Here is a 7,068-nt window from a genome sequence, read left to right as displayed (position 1 = left end):
TCTGATGATGTCCTCAAGAGTAAACGGAGAGAAGAATCAAAGATAAAAATTCAATCCATCCATCCATTTTCACCCGCTTATCCGGAGTCGGGTCGCGGGGGCATCATCCTAAGTCGAGAGGCCCACACTTCCCTCTCCCCAGCCACTTGGGCCAGCTCCTCCGGGGGAATCCCAAGGCGTTTGCCAGGTGAGAGACATATTCCCTCCACTGTGTCCTGGGTCTTCCTTTAGGTCTCCTCCCGGTTGGATGTGCCCGGAAAACCTCACCAGGGAGGCATCCTGACCAGAAGCCCGAGCCACCACAACTGGCTCCTCTCGATGTGGAGGAGCAGTGGATCTACTCCGAGCCCCTCCCAGATGACAGAGCTTCTCACCCTATCTCTGAGGGAGAGCCCAGCCACTCTTCGGAGAAAACTCATTTCGGCAGCTTGTATCAGCAATCTCATTCTTTCGGTCACTACCCAAAGCTCATGACCATAGGTGAGGGTAGGAACGTAGATCGACTGGTAAATCGAGAGCTCCACCTTCTGACTCAGCTCTCTCTTCACCACGACAGATCGGTACAATGCCCACATCACTGCAGATGCAGCACCAATCCGCCTATCAATCTCACGCTCCAGTTTTCCCTCACTCGTGAACAAGACCCCGAGATACTTAAACTCCTCCACTTGGGGCAGGACCTCATCCCTGACCCAGAGAAGGCATTCTACGCTTTCGGAATCAAGACCATGGTCTCAGATTTAGGAGCTGATTCTCATCCCAGCTGCTTCACACTCGGCTGCGAACCGCTCCAGCGAAAGCTGAAGATCACGTTCTGATGAAGCCAACAGGACCACATCATCTGCAAAAAGCAGAGACCTGATCCTCAGGCCACCAAAACGGATGCCCTCCACACCTTGGCTGCGCCTAGAAATCCTATCCATAAAGGCTATAAACAGAATCAGTGACAAAGGGCAGCCTTGGCGGAGTCCAACTCTCACTGGGAACGAGCCCGACGTACTGCCAGCAATGCGGATCAAGCTCTGACACCGGTCATACAGGGTCCTAACACCCTGTATCAGAGGGCTTGGTACCCTATACTCCCGGAGTACCCCCCACAGGGCTCCCCGAGGGACGCGGTCAAACGCCTTCTCCAAATCCACAAAACACATGTAGACTGGTTGGGCAAATTCCCACGCACCCTCCAGGATCCCCCTAAGGGGTATAGAGCTGGTCCAGTGTTCCACGGCCAGGACAAAAACCACATTGCTCCTCCTGAATCTGAGGTTCAGCAATCCGACGGACCCTCCTCTCCAGAACCCCTGAATAGACCTTACCAGGTAGGCTCAGGAGTGTGATCCCCCTGTAGTTTGAACACACCGTGCGGTCCCCCTTTTTAAATAAGGGGACCACCACCCCGGTCTGCCAGTCTAGTGGGACTGCCCCTGATGTCCACGCAATATTGCAGAGCCGCGTCAGCCAACACAGCCCCACAACATCCAGAGCCTTAAGGAACTCTGGGCGGATCTCATCCACCCCCGGAGCCTTGCCACAGAGGAGCTTTTTAACCACCTCAGTGACCTCAGCACCAGAGATTTGAGATGCCAACCCAAAGTCTCCAGACTGCTTCCTCACTGGAAGACGTGTCGGTGGGATTGAGGAGGTCTTTAAAGTATTCGGCCCACCGATCCACAACGTCCTGGTTAGAGGTCAGCAGCACACCGTCCCCAGTGTTGGTAGGGCACTACTTTCCCCCCTGAGGCGCTGGATGGTGGACCAGAATCTTCTCGAAGCCGTACGTAAGTCTTGCTCCATGGTCTCTCCGAACTCCTCCCATGCCCGGGTATTTGCCTTGGCGACCACCCGAGCCGCGTTCCGCTTGGACCGTCGGTACCCGTCAGCTGCCTCTGGAGTCCCACAGGCCAAAAAGGCCTGATAGGACTCTTTCTTCAGCTTGACAGCATCCCCAACCGCCGGTGTCCACCAGCGGGTTCGGGGGTTGCCACCACGACAGGCACCGACGATCCTGCGACCACAGCTCCGGTCGGCCGCCTCAACAATGGAGGCACGGAACAGGATCTATTCAGACTCAATGTCCCCTGCCTCCCCCGGAACATTTTGGAAGTTCTGTCGGAGATGGGAATTGAAGCTCCTTCTGACAGGAGACTCTGCCAGACGTTCCCAGCAGACCCTCGTGATATGTTTGGGCCTGCCTGGTCTGACCGGCATCCTCCCCCACCATCTGAGCCAACTCACCACCAGGTAGTTGTAACCCCTTGACAAAAGCTGTGCGCTAATCTGACTTGTAACCAGTAGATGGAATAATTGGTAACCAAAACTAAGTTCAACAAAGGAGTCAATAAACAGTATGGTCAAAAAGTCAACTGATTAGAGGGGTTTTCGTTCAAAGTGTATTTTGAATATTCACAAGGTGAAACGGTTTACATCAAATAAGCAGTGATATATTTACAAAAAACATAACCAATAGACCGTCCATCAGTTCCTTGAAGAGTTTCAGACTTCATCTGCATGAACAAGGGCTCGTTTCCTTGTGACATCAATCCAGGGTTCCACAGTTCAATTGGTTCATGGGTGGCTCGCCATCCAAGGAAAATTCAAGACGGTGAATGGGATGAACTGAATGTAAAGGGAAAAGGAAAAGAAATCCACACAAAAACCTGACCTAAAACAAAAGCCAGAAAGGGAAATGATTAATTCTGCTATTTACATATATACAAAACATCACAAATCATTCAGGTTCTCCACAGAATTTCCAGGAGGTCCACATTCACATTTCTCTTAATTACGTAACCATGTTTGTTTCACTCAGTTTGATTTATTGCTCAGCTGAGCTTCCCCACACAGGAAACAAGTGCTTGGGTCAAATATCTTTGGACAGGAATTATGTGAAAACAATAAACCACATTCTGTTCAACATCTCAAGACACTAAAAATATTCCAAGCAACACTGGATCATGCAGCTAATCAGTGTAGATCAATGAATATGTTTACTCACCGATGAGTAGAAACACATACACAAACTTTGGCCTCGGTTAGGCAAAAAGGGAGGATCTATGACGGTAAGTATAACATTAAAAACAAGTGGCTCCATCGGTAACTGAGGAAAATGAAAGTGCAGCTTACCAACACTCCTGTAACTTTGGCAAAGTGCTACCCTTTTTAAATGGTACGGTTCAGTTTCTTCCTCTCAGAACAGTGAATCAACTGCACCCTCAGGTAAGCTCAGTTGAAGGTTTTAGCAAGCACTGAAGACTGGCAGAGAAAACCAAACCCTGAAGCATCAATCACATGGGTTACATAGTGGTCAGTTGACAGCTCCGCCCCTCTCTTCACTCGAGTGTCCAAGACATGCGGCCGCAGGTCAGATGAAACAACAACAAAGTCGATCATCGAGCTGCGGCCTAAGGTATCCCGGTGCCAAGAGCACATATTAACACCTTTGTCTGAACATGGTGTTCATTATGGACTATCCATGACTGGCACAGAAGTCCAATAACTAAACACCACTCAGATTCAGATCAGGGGGCCGTTCCTCCCAATCACACCTCTCCAGGTCTCACTCTCGTTGCCCCCGTAAGCGTTAAAGTCCCCCAGCAGAACGAGGGAGTCACCGGAAGGAGCGCTCTCCAGCACCCCCTCCATGGTCTCCAAAAAGGGTGGGTAGTCTGAACTAGTGATGTGTCGGTCACGAACGAACCGGCTCTAAGAGCCGGCTCTTTGAAGTGAACAACGGGAGCCGGCCCGTCATTGGGAGCTGTCCCCTCCCCTCCCCCCTCCCCCTTTGCTTTGGTGAAAGCCACAGGCGATTGGTCAGCATGTGTAACTGCGTGTCCAGACTGTCCACACACAGAGCAGTAGGGGTGGGGAAGAGGGAGGATAAGACTCAGACACACAGCAGAGCACATGCGGGCGGAGGGAGGCGAGAGGGAATGAGGAAGAGGAAAAAGGCGAGAGAGAGAGAGGAGAGTGTGACGAAGACGGTGAGAAAATGAGCGCCAGCAGTCGGAACGTGGAGATTTCTGAAAGCGTTCAGTTATTAAATCCATAGAAATGATAAATATTTGATATAGCATTTTTTTACATTAGTAAATCATTTTACATATAGTTTTGCATTATTTTGGTTATAAATGTACTCTACGCAACAGAAAATCTGAGGAGCCACCTGGGAGCCGAAAGAGCCGGCTCTTTTTGGTGAGCTGAGCCAAAAGAACCGGCTCTCTGAAAAGAGCCGGAATTCCCATCACTAGTCTGAACTGTAGTTTGGTGCATAAGCACAGACCACAGTCAGAACCCGTCCCCCCACATGTAGGTGGAGGGAGGCTACCCTCTCATTCACCGGGGTAAACCCCAACGTACAGGCACCAAGATGGGGGCAACTAGTATGCCCACCCCTGCTCGGCACCTCTCAGTGGGAGCAAATCCAGAGTGGTAGAAAGTCCAATCCCTCTCAAGGAAACTGGTTCCGGAGCCAGAGCCATGCGTTGAGGTGAGTCCAACTATATCTAGTCGGAACCTCTCAACCTCACACACCAACTCAGGCTCCTTCCCCACCAGAGAGGTGACATTCCATGTGCCAGGAGCCAGCTTCTGTAGCCGAGGATCAGACCGCCAAGGTCCCCGCCCTCGACCACCACCCGTCACACACTGCACCCGACCCCTTTGGCCCCTCCCACGAGTGGTGAGCCCATGGGAAGTAAACGTTCAATAGAAAATTTAATAAAAAAATATTTCATGACTTCAAAAACGTGACACACAGCCAGCAGGGATCTGAGCACAGCTTTCCTGATCTGGCAGCGTGGTCTGATGCATTTCAAACTAGGTCAAAAGAAAATAAAACCATGACGGAAGTAAAAGTAACTGGTTAACATTTCTGCATCGATACCCATCATTCCACAATTTCCACATTTGTTTTATTCCTCCAAACTTCATTTTCAGCGACTCAAACTGAACACATCAAACATAAACTCTCATGAAGCCCTTCTCTGTTATCTTCATTTCTGGGTTAAGGTCAGGGATAACATTTCTCACCATTCTTACTTCACTGAACAGTCAGTTAAAGCCACAAAAACAGTTTTTCACAGATAATTGTTGTTTACAGTAGGGTTTTATTTCATTCTTAGAAAAAACAGGACCTAGAGAAACTCATTCATGTGTTCATCTACAGCAGGCTGGACTATTACAATGGTCTTTTGACTGGTCTTCCCAAAAAAGCTGTGAAGCAACTGCAGCTTATTCAAAACACTGCTGCTAGTCTTAACAAGAACCAAGAGAACCGAACCCATCACTCCTCTTCTCAAGTCTCTACACTGGTTACCAGTAAACTACAGAATCAATTTCAAAGTACTACTACTAGTTTATAAATTACTCGATGGCACGGAGTCTAAATACGTGTCAGATCTCCTTCAGCACGGCTCTGAGATCCTCAGAAAGCAGTCAGCTGGTAGAACCGGGTCAGAACCAAGCATAGTGATGCTGCACTCCGATGTCCACCTAAGTGAGACTAACCAGTAAACTTGCAGACAATCAAAACCTCTTTTTCAATATTAAAAGGTTGTTTTAGATTCATTTACATTCATAGAAATATTTTAAATGATTAAATAATGAGTTTACATCTGTTTCTTCTCCAGAACTTGATTGTGTTAGATGATTTTTTAAAATAATTTAATTAAAATTATGCATTTGAAAGACAGGCTACCAAAGTCGATTATAAAATTCAAAATAAGAAATTATGTCAATGTGTATTTAAAAATTGTGCATGTGTTTTAAAATGAAAGTTTAGTACATTTATTATTATTAGTCTTGTTATAAATATATTTTCTCCTGAATCTTAAGACATTTTCATTATAATGTTGATTTAAATTAAAATAACTTTGATATAGAAGTAAAAGTTGGGAGTTTATGTGTCCTTCTGTGTTGGTTTTACTTTTATTCATGTGTACTTACAGCTTCAGGCCACATGGGAGCGCTGTGTTGCAGTGGGTCAAACAAGCTACAGTTGTTTCAACACCCCAAAGAATGAAATTGTCTGTGGAAGTTAGTTTCTATACTTGTGTGATTATTCGTTTTGACTAATGTACACAGATTTGGACTTGATGCACATCCCAAACAGCTGTTGGGTTTTATTCCAGCATCAGGGCCAAGCAGGAGAATCTTGAGGAACACCGAGCAGACAGATCAGATGGAGAGCACGACTCAGTTTCTGAACGACAGATCCAGAAATAGAGCAGACAGCCAATCAGAGCTGAATGGTTGTGAAATTGTTCTTGATGCTCAGACGGAGTCTGGCAGATGTGCCTGCCCCTCCAGAGGAAATGAGAACATTCTGAAGAGCTGAATCATCCAGGATGGAAAATAAACTCACTTGCATCTAGAATTTGGTTTTACTTTTTGTGTTCGTTAGTTGGTGATGCATCTGTGTCCTGTTTGCACAAAAAAGTAAAATAAATTAAAAATCTCTTTCCTTGAGGAGTTGCGACAGTTTGGAGTCTGAGGGACTCTGGCTCGGAGTGATCGACAGCAGCTTACAGAAGATCACTTCAGATGGAAGTGTGGTCCTGCTCTGATGAGGTGCAGCTGCAATAATCCTTCCCTCAGCAGCAACAAAAGAGTTTGCTCCTGAACATCCACCTGAATGCTGCCAGAAACTTTCATTTTGCATGATTTTAAAAATATTTCTGTTTGCAGTTTATAAAATAAAAAGGACCAAAGTTTCTATGAATAAAATCACATTTAGACAATGTTTTGCTGAACATAAAATCTATTTTCTCTGTGAGGAACGTAGAGATCAGGTTCAGATACACCGCCTGGCCCAAAAACGTCTCCACCTGAGACAGGTAGGAGCCTCCTGTTGGATAATTACTGCAGGGCAATTATCTTTCAGCTGCAACTATATTTAACCCAACTGGTGCAATGAGCTGCTTCTCGTTTCTTAAACAACCACGTGTAAGGACACACCTGACCTGCACTGGAATGTTTACTGTGTGAAGTGCCTTGAGACGACTCTTGTCGTGATTTGGCGCTTTATAAATAAACTTGAATTGAGTTGAATCTGGTGGTGGAAACTGATGT

The sequence above is a fragment of the Nothobranchius furzeri genome, chromosome 5 (assembly GCF_043380555.1).
Source record: "Nothobranchius furzeri strain GRZ-AD chromosome 5, NfurGRZ-RIMD1, whole genome shotgun sequence".
Lineage (NCBI taxonomy): Eukaryota > Metazoa > Chordata > Actinopteri > Cyprinodontiformes > Nothobranchiidae > Nothobranchius > Nothobranchius furzeri.
This window is presented reverse-complemented; position numbering follows the sequence as displayed.